At 39.8% G+C, this 24,395-nt stretch overlaps 1 protein-coding gene and 1 long non-coding RNA gene across 2 annotated transcripts in view; both read right to left on the bottom strand.

The window, feature by feature from the left end:
* The window catches only part of LOC138962194 (androglobin-like), a 248,118-nt gene that overhangs the window by 186,656 nt on the left and 37,067 nt on the right, over positions 1–24,395 (bottom strand). The window lies entirely within an intron of this gene.
* On the bottom strand, positions 9,237–14,349 carry LOC138962190 (uncharacterized). Its single transcript, XR_011454438.1, has 2 exons — positions 13,913–14,349; positions 9,237–12,488 (listed from the first exon to the last, which is right to left on the bottom strand). It is a non-coding gene; the product is annotated as an uncharacterized lncRNA (long non-coding RNA).

The following is a 24,395-nucleotide window of genomic DNA, read 5'->3' as shown; positions in this document are numbered from 1 at the left end:
AGCGGGTGTAGTGACACTAAGTTTAGATTGAACACAACGCGAGGTATACATTTTCACACACCGCATATTTTAGGACCAGAGATACTGACATCTCTCCTCGGTAATCTTCAGCCTCCCCTTGCAACCTAAAATGTAGGATACGGACACGAAACAAGTCCGGTTACAGTACAAAAAAAGTCATAATTATAGTTATGAGATATATGAAGATGGAAGTGTGTTTGTTATTGGTGTAAAAGCCAAACAGTTAGTTGATACTAAATAATATTATGATTTGTAAACGATAACAATTAAGCTCAGGCTGCTGGGCCATAGAATATCATGCCTCACGCCTAACGTATATCACGTATGTGAACAGCTCAGATCATGGGTCAATAAAGTGTTACACAGATGGTCAAAATTAAAGTACAAGATATTGCACTGGAAGTGGAACTACACTGTTGCTTAGTGTCTGAATGAAGCTACAAGGTGACAATAGAAAAAGAAAAACACGTTTCTTGACTTTGATGGGCTTTTTCTGCTCGTAAGCACACATTCTTCCACTCATCACAGCATGCCCCATTATTGAGTTTAAAACACCAATTAAATTTTTTTTGAATAAAACTCACAATTTTACAATAAGAATTTAGAGACCTGAATCAATTAGGTATATCCTACTTAGTTTGACTTTTGCGAAACTAAGTAATTACACATTTAATTGAATCAGTCAGACACACGGAGACATAGAGAGACAGACAGAGGGCAAACAGAAATCTGAGAAAGAAACCCCTTTAAAAATGTTACCATGTTTGAAATGAAACATCGCAAGGTGAAGCCATAATTCATCACCTTTCAGTATGACGTCATGAGCGTGTTCCACACTTGAAATGACGTGTTTTTATCATGTTGTCAGCTGCACGGAGCTTGGAAGTATAATTTCCATTCAACGATCCGAGTTTGTTAAGTTTTAGCCTATTTTCAACGTCAAACACCATGAAACTATATATATTTGGAATCAGAAAATGGTAAGGAATAGATAGAAGTTGTTTTTAAGTGTCTTTTTTCATAAATAAAGATAGTGGTTATTTATCGGTTTTCTTCATTTTTAAGCATAATTATCAATACAAAACAACAAAACTATATAGTTTTAGATACAGGACGCAATAGGGAATACACCAATACAGTAAAACCTGAGTCTAGCGGACCCTTGTTGTAACGGCCACCTGCTACATACGGACAGTTTATCATGGCACGAACACGATTTCAACAATAACTAACCTTTAACGGGCGGACACCTGCCACTTACGGACGCGGACACGATTTTTTGGACCGTAGGAAGTGTAAACACTGTCACAAACGGACACAAAAAACGCAACTTCGAAAACTCGACTGTTATGCAGTCAGTGCTCGGCAGCAGTAGCCGTAGCACAAATGGTTGTTGATTGGTTGTCCTGTCCCTTTTCTGACCAATCAGTGGCTTGTTTAGATGGAGACCCACTTTCGCTCACTCACTTTCGCTTCGCTCACTTTCGCTCACTTTCGCTTTTCCGCATTGTGGATACAGTCACAACCAAAAGCAACAGTAGACTACTGTGTTTGAAAATGGAATCTCCAGCAGGAAAAAGAAAAGCGTTGACTTTAGAGCAGCGTGTCGCTGCCTTGAAAAAACTAGATAGCGGCCAATCATGCCGAGATGTGGCGAAGGAGATGGGATGTGGTAAAACACAGATCGCGAGGATCAAATCGGAAAAAGAAGACGTGATGAAGGAGTGGGAGTCAGGTGCGCGAATCGACCAAAAAACTGTGAAACGTCGGAAAACGCAATATGAAGACCTGAACAACGTGGTATGGGAGTGGTTTTGTACTGCAAGATCGAAGAATCTGCCTGTCTATCATTTACCACTCCCCCCTTCCCCCCTCCTACTAATCTCTCTCTCGATCTTTCTCTCTTTGTAAGCAATCGTTCGAAGGAAACAATAGTTAACACAGCTAAATTTCTGTTCCATGCATTTATGCTGAGACTAGAAAAACTGAATGAAACAAGAGCTGACCCAATTTGGTCGAGACACACTGCGGAATTTCCCGTTGAATGACTGATGAAGAGTCAGCTATTTTTAGCTTTGTGACGTCCGACTTGCGGGGGATGTTGTTGTTGTTGTTGTTGTTTGCTACATGTATCATTTGTTTACTCACATTTTCAGTGAGTCTCATGTTCAATCCAATAAATACATACTACAGGACTGACAAAAAGTGTCTTGTTCATTTTACGTGCTCTTTGTAAAATATTGCCCCGGCCCCTCCACCTGTGAAGAAGGGACACCTGTCTAATAGGGACACTATTACCATTCCCCAAGGGTGTCCGTTAGAGACAGGTTTTACTGTATAATTTTTTTGTTTCAAATATTAGTTTTTAAAAATTTGAAAAAATGACATATTTCGAACAAACATTTCAATAACAAAACTTTAAGTGACCAAACTGAAATGCAATCCCATAATCCGGCCTAGATCTGAGATTGTGTGATAAGAAATTCGATCAAATTGATGAAAAACTGTAACTGTGAAAGTGCTGCCTCGACCTTTTGGCAAACGGTAAAATATGACGTCATCAAACTGTCCTATCAATAAACGGGAAAACCTTCTATGAGAAAATCCAGTCAAAAATATCCATATCAAATTTCATAAAGATCCACTCCGTAGTTTTTGAGATATGATCTGCAGTGTGAAAAAACGCCCATAACGCCCAAAACGCAAATGATTTGGTCGTGTTCTGCTGATACTATAATGTTTTTCTTTCCTAAAACACACTATAATAGTAGCCTTTCCCAATGTCTATGCTAAAACTGACTTGTCTGTGTTGTCAATGATTTTGCTACAGTGTGAGAACACAATCTCACGCCCATAACGCTGTGACACGAAAACTTATTTGGTCGTGTTTTGCCGATACTGTAATGTTTTTCTTTCTTAAAACACACTATAATAGTAGACCTTCCCAAATGCAATGCTAAAAATGACTGGTCTGTGTTGTCAATGATTTTCTGCGAGAATGCGATCTATCTGTTTGTCGCAAAGACCGTGTGACACGAAAGTTATGAGCTGAAGACAAAATCTGCTGAGTGCAATTACGTTTCAGAAGATAGTTGGTTAAAACAGTTTATCACTCAGACACGCAAAGGAACACTATAACTTTATTATTCAGGCCATATTTGCTTTCCTTTGTCATGTATGAAAGTACTGGCCTTGGTTGAAGAAAGTGACCTGTCGCTGTGCAACAAATTTGTCGCCATTTTCCGCCGTGTTTTGTAAATAAAACGTGTTTACTACCCACACATACAAAACGATGCTGTTGGTTCTTTTTATTTTCTTATTGTTTGATTCATGCTTAGCAGTTTAGTATGCTTTGTTTTCTTCTCAATTCAATGGATGGCTATAAAATAAGCATTTAAATGTGAAGGTGTTAAAATGACCCATGATCTGAGCTGTTCACGTATACATCATGTCTTTTTTTGGTAGGACGTTGTGGCAGTTGTAGATTAACAAGCATTGAAATGATGATGGTGACCAGGATGTTCTGAGAAGAGGGTGAGCTTGCTTGTTACATAATTCATATTTTGTATTTTTCCATGTTTGAAAATATGTGTCACTATCTGTGTCTAGATCATCAGAAAATAATGAAGAAAGCTGCGTGAAATAACAAATATTCTGAGAAATGGTTTCACTTAGACTAGAGTTAAAGTATAGTGGTATTGTAGTTGAATTTGCAGGAGAGAACTGTTGATTAGTTAACATTATATGCTGCTTTCAGCGACAAGAAGTTTCATGGATCAAGAGCTGGCAGGACTGTGAAGCAGAAAGAGCTATCTCAGTCTTTCATTGACCCACTAGAGTGAGTTGTTTTTCTTTGATAAATATTGTGTGGGTGTGTTCAAAACACATGCTGTTTGTTGTATACGTATTAAAACAATATTTATAAAATAAAGTTGATTAATGTAAATACTGCAAATTTCTGTGTATGATAAAATCCTTTTATGGTTACAAATGGGTATTGGGATTTGTTTCATTTATGATTGATCAGAACAAATATATTCCTTTTCTATTTTCTTGAACTCTGTGTGTCGATCCTGCTTGGCCAAAACTATCTCATTCTCATTGAGTGAATGATAAATTCTTCAAATAAGTTTTTCTGTTTTCTGTCAGGAACTGGTTAATTCTGCAGATTCCAATAAGCAATAAATTCTGCATTGTGTAATTATCTTTCAGGTCATTATTGGAATGTTCAGAAACTGCTTTGACTATTGTAGGTATAGGGGCTCTTTGTGACACATGTACCCATTCATTAATCTTACTTAATTATCTTAGTTTTCCCTCAATCATTAGCTTTCAGCATTTAATTGTTATGGGTAGCAGCTCAAGACAGCTACACTAATGGTAGTACTAATTGAAAAGTGTAGTGGATCTAAGACTAAGAGTTGATAACATATGTTTCCCATGGCTTTACATAATTTGTACTACCTAAAGCAAGTGAGTGCATGTTAGTTTTAAAACACATAGAGAATACCACATGGTTTGCTGTGCTGTACCAGATTGACAGGAGCTGTTTTTTCACATATTGAACTGCGAGCGAAAGTGAGGTGTACAGGTGCTATGGTCGCATGCTTTGCGGAGACTGCAGGCTTGACCCATCTCAGTCTTTGGGGATGGTTACCCGAGACTATTTAAATGTAGTCTCAGCAATGACTCATGGTTTGTCATGTTGATCTTTTAGTTTGGTAACGACTGACTAAATGTTTTATATTGCTTCACGCACCTTATTTTTTTGTTTTTAGAGCCCTAATAGCTTGTGTAATTTTAACTGATATTGTTTTTCTTTGGTTAGCCTCACAATTGAAGTTACAGTTGAGTCTGGAGAGGATCAGGAGGACTAGATGATCCTGATTATGATCCCAACATCACATTGACAGCGATTCTGTAAGAGATTTGTTATTCTGGTGTTACCTGTGATGGTTGGCCCCTGCGATGAGAGGACACCTCCCTTCAAAGGACACCTAATATTGTCCTTTTTCTATTATCTCTACCAGATTATACCTGTTATGACAGGTCCCCTGCATTGCAGGTACATTTTTGTCCTTTCACCGCAGGTATCACTGTACTTTTTTTTCTACTCCCTTTGGAATATTATGGTGTTAAAATACACAGTCTATAACAGTATTATCACAGAAGGGATGTCGTTTGGGTCGGCCCTTCTGCCAATCGCCGATTTATTTTTACTTTATTCGAAACTTTCATGTCCCTATCGGCCAAATGTCCAAAGAGTATTCGCCTAAATCGGCCAAAGTTTGTCCATTTTTTTGTATTGGTCAGGCTTAATGCCCCTCGGACCATGCACCCATACATACATGCGTGTGTACCTGTGTGTGTATGTGTACACTGTACATGTGTGTGTGTGTGTGCCCTTGGTGTTTGTGGCTCTGTCTGTTAGGCCCTGTGGGTGTTGGTTGTGTTTTCATGAGGTTTTTAAATGATTATTTTATTGGACATAATAATAATATATGCATTGTGTTTTTGAAAGTATTGTACATTTTTTTTAATTGCTCATTTTATTTATGTTTTACATTTTGTGAATCAGCATTGAGGCTACGTTCATACTGCAACTGTGCCAAGCAGAACACAGGCAGGTGGTGCTTCTTCTCTTGATCTAACTTCTATAAGCAGGTAGTTGTATGTTTATATCCAGCAGTTAATAGTACACACAGAATAAAAATCCCCATGCATGGTCTCACATCCACACACAAAATCAGGAATGCATGCAATTTGTTATACATGAAGTGTATTTATTATTTATGAAAAAGCCAAACAAAGTAATAGGTCAGTCAGTTGATAGTTTATATGATCTGTAAACGATGAAAATAAGACAGTTGCAATCCATCTTATTGTGCAATTGAAGATTGATCGATTCCAAAACAGGTTTATGGGGAAAATGTTGATTGTGAAGTTTCTTTGTTTTCTCGATACAATATGTATGCTGTTTGTTACTTTATGAATATAATCTTGCCTTAAACACAACAATACTTGTTGCCTGTACACTTGTTTCATAACTATGATAACTTAGTACAGGTGGAGCAAATTAATGCTGAATTAATTTCATTATCAGACTCTGTGATATTCTCAATGACATTGTACGACTTCTTTCCTAATTTGTATATACATGTACCTTGGATCTATTATGTACATGTACTGTCTGTCAGTGTTATTTTAGGTTCAGTGTACTGAACGATCTAAAAATGATTGACCTGACTAATTTTTAGCCACGGTGGTCAGCCTACCTGGGACTTCTGGTATGACAACATCTACTCCTGGTGCATTTGCTTATGGACTAAAGGTGCATCCATCTACTGCTGGAGTAATGAGACATATCAGCCGCAGAGCCTGAGAGGTACTTGGTTTAAAGATTTTGCCTTTTTAAAGTTCTCAGAATTCACTCGTGTAGAACTTTATCCCATGGTCAAAAGATGTTATGACAAAATTGCTGTCTCAGTGTGACTGAAACTAAAGAATGCACTTGACTTAATTGAATGCAATATGCAATTATGATAAGAATAAAGAAAGAAATATAAAATATAAAATATCTGTTGCAAAAAAATCACACCTACAGATTTGCCACTTTGTGGACAGGCCTTGCATAAGCTGAAATTGATGTAAACCAAATATGAAGTAATTCGGCGGAAGGCTGTATCAGTAATTAGCATTTTTGTGGGTTGCATTTTGCGGTGTCAACCTGTGCAATACATGCTTTCTTATTTCATATCAGATAAGAACCCCACATTTCTACTTTTCTGTTTTTGAAACGTATACACTACTCGTCATAAGAAAAACTACACAGATGCGTTTGAGGTCAGATCTTTCTGATGAGGCTGTTGATTGTAAAACCAAATATATCACTGAAAAGTTCATTAATTCCCATACCTTGTTCACAAAACAGATTGAGTTTACATGAGGTAGTGTCAATACAGTGGAACCTACAACACAGACACATCCCAAAATCGAATTCGCAAAATCAAGGTTCCCGCGATCAAAAAATCTAAAAAATCAGAACTAAATCGAAACATGTTTAGCATGTTCTTAGACAGGACAATCAAATCTGCATCCAAATCAGTCAGTGTTGTTCAGATATCTTGTCTAACAAGGACGCTATGGCATGCTGAACGGTGTAGGCGTCAATCCTCTCGGCAGGCATAAAAGGCAGTTTTTGAAGCCGTTTTAGCGGGTAATGAGACAAAAAAATGGTACATTTGAGTAACTCGCAAAGCATTGCCTTCAAACTTACGAATACGGGGATTTGTGCAAACACATGTCGTAAACTACACACGAAATACCAAGTCATTAGAGATATTAGTTCTGCTGTTAGGGGCGGGGATATAGCTCAGTTGGTAGTGCGCTGGATTTGTATTCAGTTGGCCGCTGTCAGCGCGAGTTCGATCCCAGGTTCGGCGGAAATTTATTTCACAGAGTCAACTTTGTGTGCAGACTCTCTTCGGTGTCCGAACCACCCCCTGTGTATACTACATTGGGTGTGCACGTTAAAGATCCCACGATTGACAAAAGGGTCTTTCCTGGCAAAATTGCTTAGGCACAGTTAATAATTGTCTACCATACCCGTGTGACTTGGAATAAGGCCGTGAAAGGTAAATATGCGCCGACATGGCTGCAATCTACTGGCCGTATAAAATTTCATCTCACACGGCATCACTGCAGAGCGCCTAGAACTGTACCCACGGAATATGCGCGATATAAGCCTCATTGATTGATTGATTGATGTTATGCGACATACCAGAAAGAATTTTGATAATAAAGAGGTACCCTGTCCGATTGAACAGAAACAAATTAAAATTAGCATGCATTTAGAAAAATGAAACCTTCAATTTACCTTTAAATTGAAAACAGTTTTAACATTGGCTGTTTACAGCGCACTTGTTTAAACGCACACACAAATTCTTGAAAAATGCTTTTTCAAGAGCCATTGATCAGTTAAGTGTGTCGGCAGTGAGCTTTGCTAGGCGTAGGCCGACATTTGCGCTCAGCGCTCGGAATGAGTCAACTTCTTAAAAAGTTGTTTCGCGTTGAAATCCTCATACCACCCATGTCTGATAAAATATGTACATGAAATGTGAGTATGTGGCGCATCTGTCATTGTTTTTGAAGATTTCAACAAATCATTTTTTTCGATGAGTCAGCAAAAACCTACCGTCAATTTAATTTGTTTCTGACATGACAAATAACAGCAGACCTATTAAATGTCTCAAACAACTTGAAACTCAGTATGCACTTTACGACATGTGTTAGCACAAACATCCGAAAGTTTGAAGGCAATGCCAGGGGTGGGATTTCTTCCCTCGAAGACGGATTCCCAGGAAGAATTTGGCAACTTTTTTTTTATACCTTTTTTTTGTTAATCCCTGGCAGCTGTTGTTTACACTGGGTTCATGTGAGATGTAGTTGTGCCAGGTCAGCCACCTTTCACCATGTCAGAGTGACTAACAGGGGGCAGCAATGTCATGTCATGTCATCCAGGGGAATGTGGCATCATAGTTGCTATTTGTAAACTCGACTCACCCACATCTTTATATACTCCTATTGCAGGGATTCACAAACCTTCAGTGCTGTGGAACAGAAAACTTGCATTCCTGATCTATGAACCAGCGGTATTTAGCTTCTGATGCATTGAGCCCTTTAGAAAGTTAGCAAGTGAAACAGACTTAAAATTAAATAAAACATATTTCTCTTTTAATTGAAGCTATGATTCAACAATCATTTTCAAATATAACTCCTGAAATGAATTGAAAAGCAGCATCAGAAGACTGTGTATGGCATTAGCAAGGGATATAACTCTGGTGGTTTCTGTTTTTGTCTAAACCTTCTTCTTTTTTAACCTGAGCAGTTAGCCCTTTTAAGGTGTTCAATTGAAGCAAACTGACTTTAAACTTGTTTCTCATTTGGTTCAAGCTATGGTTAAACAATTATTTGAGAATATACCACCTGTAATGATAAAATCATAAGCTACATGTAAAAATTTGAAATACAAGGGAGGTGACTGTTATTTTCTGTGTTTGTCTAATTTTTTGTTAGCTAGGCGATTTTTCTTTAATGCGGTAAACATTTTTTATATTAAGTAGGTAGCGGCAGTCAAAACTTGGTTTTGAAGTGAGAGTGAATGTTTTGTGATGTCTTGAAAGAAAAATAAAGTACAAGCAAAACACAAAAAAAAGTAAGTGGATACCTTTATTAGTTCCTGAGATTTTGATATTTTAGTACATACGCTGTCGCGACTCTGCTTAAAACTGTAAAATAGGGCAACTTCAGCAGCATGTGGGTACCACATAGTTATCCTCAGCCCTTTCAACTTTTCAGGATCTGTTATCAGCAACCAAGAATAGAAAAAACACATAGTTCTAGCCCTCTAATCTCATATGGCTTCTGTCAGCAAGCATGCAAACTTCACGAAAAACACAATTAAACCCATCGCAAAATTGCACGGGAGAACAACTTTGGGTCATCACAATTCACACAATATGTATAGCAGCTGTCTGAAACTTTCACATATTCCAAACAAATGTGTGTAGAACATGGCTATTTTTTTTCAGACAGCTTAGTTCAATGCTTTTGGAGTAAAAGAGCCTCAAAAATGTCAAAAACCTCAATTTGTCAAGCGGAAAAACAGGAAAATTACAGTTTTTCGCACTTCAAGGCCAATAATTAAGAAACTATTTAAGATACAACGAAAAATTTTGGTGTGTAGATAGATTACAGTGTAATCTTTACAGACATCAGTAAAATTCAGTGTAATGTTGAAAATAATCCCCCAAGAGTGGACAAACCCCCCCCCCCCCCCCCCCCCAGAGGGGGGTAGCACATTTCAGATTGAAATATTTCAGAAACTACTGAAAATACAGCCATGATTTTTGGTGTGTAGATTGATTACAATGTTATCTTCACAAATATGTGTTCAATCAAGTACACTACATTGGGGTGTGCACGTTAAAGATCCCACGATTGACAAAAGGGTCTTTCCTGGCAAAATTGTATAGGCTTAGATAAAAATGTCACTGTTATCCCTGCGCCTTGAATATGTGCGCGATATAAATTGCATAAAAAATTTTTTTTTTAAATTAAAAAAATATATATATAAATCCCTGCGCTTAGAACTGTACCCACGGAATATGCGCGATATAAGCCTCATATTGATTGATTGATTGAAGTAAGATCTAGAGAATACTACATGGCTTGCTGTGTCGTACCAGATTTACACGAGTTGTTTTTTGACTCACATGCGAAGCAAAAGTGAGTCTATGTACTCACCCGAGTCGTCCGTCCGTCCGTCCCGGCGTCCGCCCGGAAAACTTTAACGTTGGATATTTCTTGGACACTATTAAGTCTATCAACACCTGATGTGGCCTGATGGTGTATGGTTACAAGATCTCAAAAAACATGTGCGGCAACTTGACCTCACTTCAAGTTCAAGGTCACAGGGGCCGTAATTGTTGTCTTAAAAACGGCCATTTTTCACATTTTCTTCTGAAGTTATCGAGAATGGCAACCTTAGCTATGTATGCTATACAGGGCAATGTAAGTCCTATCTTTGGACACCAGTTTGGTTGACCTTGCTTCAAGGTCAAGGTCGCAAGGGTCCTTTAAAGTTGGATTGTATACATATTTTGAAGTGACCTTGACCCTGAACTATGGAAGATAACTGTTTCAAACTTAAAAATTATGTGGGGCACATGTTATGCTTTCATCATGAGACACATTTGGTCGCATATGATCAAGGTCACTTTGACCCTTATGAAATGTGACCAAAATAAGGTAGTGAACCACTAAAAGTGACCATATCTCATGGTAGAAAGAGCCAATAAGCACCATTGTACTTCCTATGTCTTGAATTAACAGCTTTGTGTTGCATGACCTTAGATGACCTTGACCTTGGGTCAAGGTCACATGTATTTTGGTAGGAAAAATGTGTAAAGCAGTTCTTAGTGTATGATGTCATTGCTAGGTTTAGTTATTTGACCTTGACCCTGAAGGTCAAGGTCATGTAAAGGTCAAGGATGTGAGTCGTATGGGCTTTGCCCTTCTTGTTTAAATAGTGAACTGCGAAAGCGAGCTGTTTACGATTTGAAAAAGCAACGAGTGTAAATCTGGTACGACACAGCAAGCCATGTAGTATTCTGTTTATCCTACATTATATACTTCTGTGCCAGATCTAACTAAAAGTCACCGACAGCGATATTGCCTTTGGATCAACCGCTTTAGAACTTCAAACCACTTTACTCAATTTGACATTCATTCCTCCGCCATGACACACACTCTCAAACTAGGACAAAGTAGTTCGCCTTTGTCAACACTGTTAAGTTTAATATTCGAACAATCAAAACCGAGTACCTGCAAAACCGGTAAAATCCGTTGCGTTGATCGCGAGTCATGGCGGAGTATTCGAGCGAAGCAATGGTGACGCACGCTTCGAGACAATTTGTGGAAGAAATCAAACCCATCACTTCAAAATATACCAGATAAAAAGAAAAGCAGTGGCCACAGGATAAAAGAAACCAAAAGGAACAACAACAGCAAAGCATATCCTTCCTCGATAGGATTAGCTTGACCTTCCGGTTTATCCCATGTACTACTAATTTACATAGCTTGACCTTCCGGTTGACCTCATTTACATGATATACACACGTGTGATTTGAACGATTTTTATCTCACGGTTATCTCTCTCACGTATGTGGGATAAATTTACTAACATTGTTCACAGTTCTCTGGGGAAAACTAAATTCTTGCAAAGTGCACAGTCGGATGAGAAGTGACAGTCAAATGCATATATACCCCTTCTTCAAAGTCAGTCAAACAAAGTTGTCAGTCAAGTACTGCTTGAAACAGGTGTACATGGCAGGCAGGTTTGCTGGAGATTCGACTGTGAATGTTCTGCCAGAAGAAGAAAATGGTGCAAGCACAATGTTGTGTCCAAAAACAACCGATGCAGGAATCTGGCAGAAGTCAGCGATAGGTTCTCCTTTTTGTGGAACGATATTAGATCGAGCACCATGCCATTCACAAGTTCTGATGGACGGTCAAGGTCTTCCAGAAGGTCCGGATTGAGCAGGTGGTTTCTTGTGATCCTATGTTTCAGCAAATGAACCCCAACATTCCGGCCCATGATGCAACGCCCTGCGTCGATATCCAAAAATGCTTCTAGTTCTAATCCAGTCTTATTCCCCAGCTTTGTTGCTTCTTTCACTGTTCCCTCAATTTCTGCCTTGATTTCAAGTCCTTGCAGCAAGTTCACTCAAACACTTTGGGGAGAAATGAAACCAGGTCACTCCAATCCCTCCCTGTTTCCAACCGAAGCAGATCCAGCTGCAACAATAGCTTGTTGGTCAGTGGTACCAGCTGAAGTTTGGGTGGTCGACCTCTTCCAGTTGCTGTGAGTGTGAAAGCAGACTTCATTTGCTGGAAGTGAGCATCATCTGTAACACGCACAAACAAAACAAAAATGTAATACTATGTTCATAATATTTTTGTACTGAAACCATGAAGGCTACCAGTAAGTTCGTCACGCGGTAGATTCGTCACCCGTGACGAAATTACTGGCAGGGGTGGGCGGGTGTTAAGCTTAGAGCTTATGCTTTCAGATGTTTGATTTGTGGGAGAGATTCAAGATTCACTGACATTTTTTAGAGAGAGAGAAAGAGAGAGAGAGAGAGAGAAAGAGAGAGAGAGTTGTTATTTTAAAACCCGAGATCTACTCATTGTGCAGTTCTCAACTGAGCAGTTTTCAGACGACACAGTCCGAGCGTTGTTATTTTAAAACCCGAGATCTACTCATTGAGCAGTTCTCAACCCGAGATCTACTCATTGAGCAGTTCTCAAAAGCATGTAGTCTGAGAGAGGGAGCGAGAGAGAGAGAGAGAGAGAGAGAGAGAGAGAGAGAGAGAGAGAGAGAGAGAGAGAGAGAGAGAGACGGACGGACGGACGTACATACACCCATATCCATGACACGCACGCACACACACGCACGTACAAACGCACAAACACTCACACACACCATCGCACACACACCCACACACTGACTAACACCCACACACGCGCGACCAAGAGAGAGAGAGAGGGAGTCCTATGACTTCAACCTCACTGTCAAGGAGGCAGAGAAACTCAATGTGAGGAGAGGGAGGGGTGGAAGGAGGTGAGAGAGAGAGAGAGAGAGAGAGAGAGAGAGAGAGAGAGAGATAGAGAGAGCCGCGCTCGGACTACTGTGGCGAAGTTACCGGGACCGGTGACGAATCTACCGTGTGACGAACTTACTGGAAGCCACCATGAAGGCCTGTTTACTTTCAGTTTTACTTTTGTCCCAAAACAAAAGTTTGCTTTGTTTTTCTGTCATGTATTTGGTTATTTTTTAACTCGTTTCTAATTTATTATATCACCTTGCTTGTCATGAGAAACAAATTAGTAATCACACAAGTTTGATGGACCATAAACTCTGATTAACTGGGGGGGAAAGGAAGAAGGAATGGAGATGCGCTAGGGTCAGTGCATGTAAGCTACGCTACTCGTTGCTAGGCCTAGTCTTGCACTTCCGGTTTTAGCAAAGGAACAATTATTCCTTTTAATCCTAATTTAATCCTCAAGAAAACAACAACTGAGAAACAAAAACCATCGGAGTAATAATTCAAGATTAGTTTGAAACAAATATATCACATGTACGGCGAAAGGCAAAAAATAACTTAGGTCGTTTATCGAGTACCCCCATTTCAACACCCAATACAAAATGACCCAGCACAAACTACTATCATCAAAATGAAAACTACGCACTCAAAACGCTAAATTCAGCAGAATGGTTCGACAGATCAACTTCTAAACACTAAATGAACAGAAAAACATCAACACTTACCAAGGATGGGTTTGATTTCTTCCACAAATTGTCTCGAAGCGTGCGTCACCATCGCTTCGCTTGAATACTCCGCCATGACTCGCGATCAACGCAACGGATTTTACCGGTTTTGCAGGTCCTCGGTTTTGATTGGCTCGCGCTTCGCGCGCATGAATCTTAAACGGAAACTTCCATATTTGGAGGATTCACAAGAAATCGGACTTTCTAGCGCATCTTTTACGACTACGATCGTTTGAGTTGTTTTTAAGTTACGAAAGGTTAAAGTTGGGCAATTTTTTATTGTCCATGTCTAAAATCCACCATCGATTTAATCTAAAAAATACCCCCCCTAGAAAGAAAAGGGACTCTTTCTTTAGCAGTCGACACTGGTTTCCGATCGTTGAATGAAACTATTTTTAGAAAATACAACGCCGAAAGGGAAACACCACAAAAAGTTGAAGAGCAAGTAGTAATGGCGGTCGCGTCACGGCTGTCCGAAAATCCGGAGAGAGTATTTGTGATTCACGCACACGCATTCAATCCAAGCACATTTTGCAAACAAATGGCATGGGGTAAAAGACAAAGAATCCAACTTCATTTCTGTAGTTTCCATTTTCAATAATATGCCATATATTGAAAGCTGTCGGAAATTGAAAACGTGTTATTTTCAGCACAGATCTCGCTTTCCCGCATGGGACTAGCGTTACTGCCGCTACCTATATTAAGCATTAATTTACTCCCCCCCCCCCCCCCCCCCAAAAAAAAAAAAAAAAGTGTGCTATTTTTTTTGTTAAAGGCACAGTAAGCCTCCCGTAAACCATCACAGAGCTCCCCGAGCGTCTGCATACAGTACAAGCATACAAGTTTCCATTTGAACGCTCACCGAACGGGAACATCCTGGATGTTTTCTGTCGAACGTGAGAAATTTTCAAAGAATTTATTTTCGTGGACTTGGTCCTCTACAAATGGCGCCTCGTTTTGGTGCTGGACGGCTGTTATGAACTTTATTCAACTGATACCGGAAATCACGCCCGGACAGTAAGCCTCCCGTAAACCATCACAGATACTGTCAGGCCTTTACACACAGTACAAACACGCTTCCATTTGAACGCTCACCAAACGGGAACATTCTAGGTGCCCTACGTAAAGAGCAAGCAGTTTTTAAAGAATTAATTTTGCAGATTGTCTCGAACACTTTTTGTACCCATCCTGAACTCAGGTCAAAAATTGAGTTACTTCCCTTCGGGTCTGATTCTATCGATGTAAACTGGCGATAGCCGTTAATCGATGATTATTAAAATGTTTTTGGACCAAGGTGCGTTTTTGCGCTAGACCTAACTTTTAAAATCTAAATAATAGATTGACAGCTTGTTACACATACATTCTTTAATCATAAAAGAATTATTTTTTCATCAAGACAAGATCAGTACAAACCCGGAAGCAGGGTCACGCAAGGGTCGTAGCAGACGACGGTTTACAGTGCATATCGCCGTTCCTCTCAACAGTCAAAAGCCATCGCTAGAGTTCTTGTGAAACACAGCCGTTTGTTTCGTGCATAAAAATGTGCTATTGTAGATAAGCTCACATCGAGTCCCATTCAAATGACTAACTGACGACTACATTGTGAAAAAGGGAAACTGGATCACACGGGTTCACGATGGCTCAGGGGTAAGATAAACCACGCAAAAATAAATTCTTTGAAAATTGTTCGCTCTTTACGGAGGGCACCTAGGATGTTCTCAATCGGTGAGTGTTTAAATGAAAGGGTGTTTGTACTGTGTGTAAAAGCCTGACCGTATCTGTGATGGTTTACGGGAGGCTTACTGTGCCTTTAAGCCAGGAGAGGCTCAAATAGCACCTGGATTTGCTAACATTTATTTTCATCTGGTTAGTTCCAAATACCTTCAAGTTTACAAGAATTTTTAATTTTTTGCAGCTCCAATTTAAAGTTTTTGTTTAACTTTAAGGAGATGCTTCTAAAACTCTTCTTCAAATGTGTACCACTTGTTTTTGTAGACCCCCTAGCAAGAGTGATACAACTAAACACATTCAAGTATAGAGGTTTTTGATTTTATGCATTCATTTAACCCCCCCCCCCCCCCCCCAATAATATTTTTTAAACAAACAAAATTGTGTGCTGTTTTCAGAGTCAGAAGAGGCTCAAATAACACCTATTGCATTGCTAAAATTCATTTTCAGCTGGACACTTCCAAATACCTTCAAGTTTACAAGATTTTTTAAAATGTTGTGCATCTCCAATTTTAAGTTTTTGTTTAACTTTAGGAGAGGAGATGCTTCTAAAACCCTTCTTGAAATGTGTATACAACTTGTTTTTGTAGACCCCCTAGCAAGAGTGGTGCAACCAAACACCAAATTCAAGTATAGAGGTTTTTGATTTTGTGCATTCTTACACATCCTCCCCCCCCCCCCCCCCCATTTTAATTTTTGTGGTAGCTGTTTTCAGTTTTAAACCCTGGAGAGGCTCTAATAGAACACTAATAGCCCCTCTTGAATTACTAAAATTCATTTTCAGCTGGTCAGTTACAAATATATATTATGCATCTCTAAAAAAAACTTGTTTGTTATAAGATTTAGTCAGGAGAGGCCACCTAAACCCTCCCTATAAAGTATAATGCTAAAATTCATTTTCGGCTGGGGGGCACTGCCACCCTAGACCCCCCAACAAGGGCGCTGCCCCTGCACCCCGCTGGAGCCTTAGCGGCCCCTGGACCCCGGCCTTCCAAAATGTTTAGTCCTGGCAATATGTTGGGCTCCCACCCATGCTGAATGGGTTTGTGAGTTACTCAGATGTATCATTTTTTTGGTCTCATTACCCGCTTAAACAGCTCCAAAAACTGCCTTTTATGCCTGCCGAGAGGATAGAAACCTACACCGCTTAAGCATGCCATAGCGTCCATGTTAGACAAGATATGTGAACAACACTGACAATGACTGATTTAGATGCAGATTTGATTGTTCTATTTGAAAGGGGGGGTGCACTAATTTGAGTTCATTTACTGGATTCATGGCCCATGTTGTGATGGGTTCTGTTGTTGCACTTATGTCCGTCTGGTCTGAAGGCATACTCTCCTAGCCTTCACCAGATCATGTGTTGGACTACACAGTCCGGATGATGTGGGTCGTGTATGACCCATACCTTCCAAATAAGGAGTCAACGTAAAAAGCTTGGGTCGTACATGATCCACGCAATCCGAATGGGGATAAACGTTTTGCCGCCTCTTTGCAGAGTATGCATCGTACACGACCCACGCCATGAAATTCCTTACGAAGTTCCAAATGGGTCGTCTTCGACGAGTCACCAAAACCCCACTGTCAATTAAAGCTTTGTGCCAAGGATAGAACTGTTTTCACGAGAAGGAATGTGCCTTTAATCTCTTTTGCAGCACAGAGCTAATATTCCTCAGCACACAGCCTCTTGGTTTTCCAACCTTTTCTTTGTATTTGTGTCCTTTGTTGCCACACACGTTTTGGGTCTTGAACCTTCTCTGAAGATGTGTTGACATCAGCAGCCGATGGCCCAAATTCGGGTGATCCGCCTAGTATAGGGTCGTCATCCAAAACTGGTTCTTGGTTAAGGTTGTTCAGGGTCGTGTTGGGAAGGGCCCAGAGGCTCCGTGCCCACCCCCCCCCGCCCCCCTTTTTTGTTTTCATGGTCGTTGTGCAGGTAATCCAGATCAACTTTGAGAACTTATCTTCTTTGTTGTCAAATGTGTCATCCTGAAACATACATAGAGGAACATGTTTAAACGATTTCAAAAACAATGTAAACATGCAAATAAACTTTTGTGTGTGTGTGTGTGTGTGTGTGTGTGTGTGTGTGTGTGTGTGTGTGTGTGTTTTGCAGGTGCTTCACACACACAGGCCGAAGTGGAAGTCATTACAGAAGACTTGTGGCTGTTTCCAAACTGCGTGTGTGTCATAGACGAGACGACCCGTGACACTTTGAGCTTCAAGAACAGTTGATCAAATTTGTGTTTGTTTTGTTTTTTTAACATGATTTTACTTCTTTTACTTTCATATATATATATATATATAGTATTACAATAACATCAAACACAAAAGACTGTGTTGAATGTATCTTTAAAAAAAAAAATAGAATAAAGAAAAAAAAGAAAGCACAGTAAACAGTCACACAGCCCATTTCAAATTTATATAAAAAGAATACTATACATCTCTTTTCTTATTAATTATGTAATATTATATTTCTAAAGTCTATTTGCTTTTTTATTCCGCTATTTTTCTTGCCATCATTGACGCTCATTATCTTTGTGTGATGTTTGACATGGATGTGAATTTAAGGAACAGTGATACAAACGTTCAACATTCACACCTAATAAATCAAAATACACTGAACATTCCCCCTGCCAGATATCTTCCAGACTTGCACAATGCAACTGTTCATGTGGTTGTTGGTAATGAGTTTTTTCCCCACAACCAAGTGAGTGAGTGTGATTGCATTATGCCTAATGGGTGGCGATGCCCACCTGGTCACAATGGTACAAACGGAACACATGGTTCAAACCACAGCTCCAGAGGGAATGATGATGGACTGAAAAGGTTTTACACATACCTTGTTTACATGGTGTACAGTAAGCTCACTTGATTTTAAATGTCTGGTATATGTATCATACCTCTCCCCCCCCCCCCCCCAACACACACACCCAAGGCCAAAGCATACATCAATCTCCACTCCCACCAATATTGATCTATTTTTATTGTTAGATCTGTAAATTGAACAGGTTTTTGAAGCTACAGCATACAGGCTGGTGTCAAGCTTACCCGATTTGTGGCTGAAGGTTGTTTCTTGATGACACTGACAGGCAGAAGAATTAAATGCTCTTGCAAGTACTTTCACTTTGGAGTGTAGATGTCATCTGTCCCTGTCAAGTCCATTATTACGAAGGATTGTTGTTTGTCTTGATGGCATTAACTGGAGGAAATAAAAGCAGCAAAGCAAAATTAGTATTTCATTTGTCATCTCTCTCCCTCTTTCTCTGTGCATGCGTATGGCTGTGTGTGTGTGTGTGTGTGTGTGTGTGTGTGTCTCACAGTATGCATGTGCGGGTCACTGTGTGTGCGTGTGCGGTTTTTTTGGTTGGCAATGAGTGCGTGTGTGTGTTATTGTTTGGTAATTTCAAAGCAAGAGAGCCTTCTTATGCGAATACCCCAGTGACTGAGTCAGCCACTATTTGCTTTGTGTTCGTGACTAAGCTAAATTTGATTTAAACCAAGAGCATAAAGATGACTGAATGCTACATGACTGATCGTTGCTGCTGCGTTTTGTTTTTCTCTATCATTTCAACTACGCAATTTACGGTAGGGTAATCAACACATCACTAGACTCTGAAACTGACAGCATTTTCCCAAACAGATGACACATTGATTACAGTATGATAGAAGTTGTCAGATAATTTTACACTGTAAAACTAAAAGAGGCAATGTGCCAAGAGGTAGATACATGTTTTGAACGTAGAACTAGAGTTCGGCTAAGGCAGATTTGAGACAGGAACAGGAGAGAAATGTAGATCTACATACTTGCCTTCAAGACAAAAGCGTACAGCAAGGAAAGCATAGAGACAGAGACAGACAAACCATCTTTGATACAGACCTTACAATACATGAATGCAAACAAATCTAGATCCAGACGCTTACCTTTCATTTCACCCCACGTCTGCTGCATGGACAGTAGGAACAGGTCCCGATGTTGCTGGTTTGTGTAGTTTTTACTTCCATGGTTCCATAGATTCCAACTCCTCGCCGGCCAAGATTCAGGTTGATGAAATATTTCGGTTCCGAATCGGCAAGTTTTGATGCTGAACTGACCGCCATTTGATGATTTGTAAAGTGGGTGTCGACTGAAGTGCGCTCAGGGCGGGCTGGAACTGGAAGTTCCTTGCGATCCGTTCGGAATAGATCCTGCTGTATTTCAAACGGATGGGCCGAGACGGGTGCTATCAAGCTTGTGAGACGTACGGTTCGCATGCTACACGGTCGGTTTGTGGTCAGTTTCGGGCGGTCCGTCTCAAACGTACTGGCGAATCTGATCGTGTATCTTGGCATCAATGATCAAAGCAGACGACGCTTACGTCACGAATCTGTGCGTACACCACGTAATAACTAGGTTAATTTATGCACTCGCGTGAACAAGAAACTGTCGAGCTTCACAGATGTCGTCGTTGGGTAGATTTGGGTTTGTTTTACTACCATAGGCGGATTTTTGAACTGTAAATGCACTCAGCTGCAACGAAAACGCAAAACGAAGGCTATGAGCTGCACTGTGCCTTTAAATTAGAAAATAAATAACATTTTGGTTCATGATTTTTCCTACACCTGTGCTGAAAATAAGACATAAAAATGTTGGTAATATATAAGTCACTCAAATGCAGAGTAGTATGAATTTTAGCGTATCACCAACTCATGTCCCTAAAAGGAAAATTTCCTGTGAGGACGTTAAGGACCCCCATTTCAGTAGTATGAATGGTTTGAGTTTGTTGCGGTTAACCCTGCACAGTTTGGCCTATGATGTTTTTGTTGAACAATTTTTCCGTCACACCTCCCATAGAGTGACGTATTTCACAACTTCCTGTGTTACACACACTCAGTGATGACCAATTTTGCCTTCACCCCTCCCATAGGGTGACGGGTTTCACAACTTTCTACTGATGAACAATGTTGCCTTCACCCCTCCCATAGGGTGACGGATGTCACAACTTCCTGTGTACACAAACTGATGACGTATTTCACAACAAAATGGCGCTGCCCATGGTCAACCTCGAAACTATCCGTATAGAATGGGGGCCTCCTGAATGACGGTACCCACCGTTAATTCAATTTTCATCTTCAGTTTCACAAAACAAAAAATGAAAAACGACTCAATTTTCAATATTTCGTTTTTCAATCTTCAATACGGTAAACAGAAAAACAGTTCACTTCCGTTTTTCAATATTTGATTTTCAATTCACAAATCAAAAAACGAAACAAGGTCTACTTCCGTTTTTCAATATTTTGTTTTTCATTCTTCAAAACAGTAAACAGCAAAACAGTTTACTTCCGTTTTTCAATATTTCATTTTCTAAACGATAAACAAAAAACAATCAACTTCCGTTTCTTCATTTTTGTTTGAGTGCGAAGCACAAAGCCCGCGTGATAAATACAATAACGGGATGCTCCCTCAAGTTCCCTGGCGCGCAAATTAAGATGGCACTGGAGGAGTATCAGCCCATGATAATTGCCCTGCTAAATAGCGGGGAGACATACGAAAGCGTGTCAAACACACTTCGAAAATCCGGGTTGGAAAGAGGAAGTTCGGCGGCCAACCTTCGGAAATTTTGTAAGGATCGTGGGATCAATCCCCGGAGCCGGACTGTGGGCGACCAGGCCTTGGATACAATGGTGTCCAGAGCGGTACAGGAGGTACAGTATAATAATAATAATAATAATAATTACAGTATTTATAATGCGCTTGTCTTATAATAATTACTTTAAGCGTGCACTCATCTCGTCAGTACATGTGTATATGTAATTGTGGAATATTATTGAGATTCGATGGCTATGGATACTAACTATCAGCAAGGGAGGCGGGAGGTATGTAGTGTTCTTGTTGTGGTGATGTTTCTAGTGTGTGTGAAGGTGAGAGGTCAGAGTGTTAGTGCATTTTTCCAGCGTCGTTGGTGTCGTCTGCTTTCGTTTCTTCGTCCAGGCAGAAGGGAAAATCACTTCCCGGTTATCATGTTCACATGATCTGTGTCTGGGCAATCATTCATTAAAAAGTAAAAGAACCAAGAGCTAATACCAATAACTATAATAATAAAAGTAACAGATAAGAGGACACACGTATACCATTTTAGGTCACAAAGTCTAAGAGCTGAATATTAATCACCTAGCTGCTTTTTGTCGAGTGCCTGTGGTTTATCACATCTCATTAGTTTCAGTTTGGACATTTTTACATCAATAATACGACTTATGCACATCATATATTCATAAATTATTGTACTATTTTAATAACATATAAAACTTATAAAGAAAGCTGGTTTGCGTTTGGGAAATTTGTGGAAGTCCATGGATACATCGTGTAATGATATCATTCACGGTACCACTGAGCCCTAGTGGATCCAATCACAGTACCATTGAGCCATAGTGGATCCAGTCACTCTCTAATATTGAAGTCTAGATTGATGTTGCTTGTGCACTTCCGCTCAACTGTCTTGAACTCAAGCCTGATTAGTTTTGTTGGGTTTTCTTTTATTGCTTCTTCTCGTGTGACTGAAGAATAGAGAGAACATTACACATCGTGTGTGTGGTCTCGATATATTATGGATTATTATGAGAGGGCTAAGTTTCGGCGGGGCAATGCAAGGTGAGACTAGTGTTTGGTGCATTTGTGGGGTGTGTATTGTGCTGTACTTATTGTTTGAATGTTCAAATCTTGTTCGTCTGCTGGCTACTCAGATTAGCAAGGTAAATAACGACCGGACATAAACAAACACCCGCGTGTGAAAACCGCGTACAGGCTCAGCAAGCACAGCAAGATCACATCAGTCAATTCACTTCATTCAATAACCTTTTGTGTTATTGGCATAACAATCACATGACTCATTGTCAGTTGATGGTGCAATGCACTGTGATGATGTCACTTTGAATCGCTGACATCATGAACAATCATTCACAAGTATGCAGATACCACAACGAACAAATGGCTTACAGTTTCCTTCGTAACATTGTAACTAACAGCATTACATACTTTCCCCGCGAGGTTGATTTTGATCAACACAACCTCTTGTGTGAATTAATCATTGCTGCTCAGGAGGACCTATGACTTTAATAAAAAAAAAATTCTCCTGCAAGCATAAAGAATGTTTATTGTGGACCTTTATTTTTTTATTGTTTGCGTTGTATCAATTTATTTACGACGTGGAGAACAAGGGAGATATATAGCTGTGTATGTGCCAGTAACAGTGAATACAAATTCATTTACTTGTTCTTATGTATTTTTATTTATTTAAAGGACGTGGCATTCCCGATGAATTGAAAACACACAAACAGAACCCACTTGTGGCCCATGAGAATCTTCCGCATGCAGAAGAAGCTGCTGCTCTGTATCATCTGGAGACTGGTGGACAGCTTACTGCCCCTGCTCCATTTGCTGCACCACCATTTCCTTCCGAGGATCATCGGAAAAACAGTGAAGCTGCTTTTACACAGGCAGTGCCAGACTTAATGACACTGCTAGATTCAGCTGTCAACAGAGATTATGTACCACTGCAGACAGCTGTGAAGACTCTCATTGCAACAGTTCGACAGTACTCTGTCTAAAATGTAGGCCTAGGCTATCACTCAGTACAATCTCTTTTGAACCAAGTACTTGCTTGTATTTGATGCGTGTACGGCTCCTATGATTTCATTGTTTTTCTTTGTGATGTAGAGGTGTTTTTTTTTAAAGTTTGAAATTGTCATTAAAAGAAGAAAACATCACGACAAAATTGGGAATACAATAGCCCTTGGTAGGCGCCGCACTGTGGCTGCCGTGCTCTCCGCTGAGGAGAGTAATCCGCATATCACATTCGTGTAACCCGAAAATTATCAAAAATGAAATAAAAAAATCAAATATCAAAATCAAAGATAAAAAAAAAATCAAAACACCCCAAAAAATTCAAAGTCTTTCGGGCCACGCCCTTTTTCAGTGAAATTACTTCCACAGCTCGCTTCACAGCACAGCTCTTGACCCTATTTTTTTTAAAGAAAAAAGGTTGGAAAGAAATGAAGAACTGTGTGTATAACATGCAGCTTCAGTGGTAGCTGGTTGTGACTATCGTGCTCTGCACAGACATGTTTGTTTTCAACATTTTTGTCGTCACATTGATTGTATGTACTGTGTCTGCAACTCAACGACCAGTGCATAGAACCGTCACCAACGGGATACATGCTATGCAAGTTTCATGATTGATTGATAACTAGTTAAGAAACTAAGTTGGATTGTTCAGTTTCTACTACGTTATTGAAATACGTACACCATGTGCCGCCTATATTGTTGCATCTATTTTAATGTTATTTATGTCATCTCTGGTTTGCCTGTCTCTGCTGATGCCTGATGCTGACCATGTTATCTTGGTTGCCTGTCTAATGCTGACCATGTTATCTTGGTTGCCTGTCTAATGCTGACAATGTTATGTGATTTGTCTGCCTGATGCAGACCATGTTATCCGCTGTTTGTCTTGATGCCTGATGCTCACCATTTTGTCTCGTTTGCCAGTTTGATGGAGACCATGTTATCTGTGGTTTGTCTGATGCTAACCATGTTTTTTGTTTGCTTGCCTGATGCTCACCATATTTTGTTTTACAATTGTTTTGCGAGTGTATGTAAGAAATTGTAGAGTGCAAGAAAGAAATTGTGGAGAGGATGGATGAGAGAGGAGTAATAAAAAAACATTCAAAACAAACATACACACAATTTGGTTTTGTGATTTTTATTGTGTTCTAGTTTGGC

Source organism: Littorina saxatilis, linkage group LG3 (genome assembly GCF_037325665.1).
Source record: "Littorina saxatilis isolate snail1 linkage group LG3, US_GU_Lsax_2.0, whole genome shotgun sequence".
Taxonomy (NCBI): Eukaryota; Metazoa; Mollusca; class Gastropoda; order Littorinimorpha; family Littorinidae; genus Littorina; species Littorina saxatilis.
This window is presented reverse-complemented; position numbering and strand designations above follow the sequence as displayed.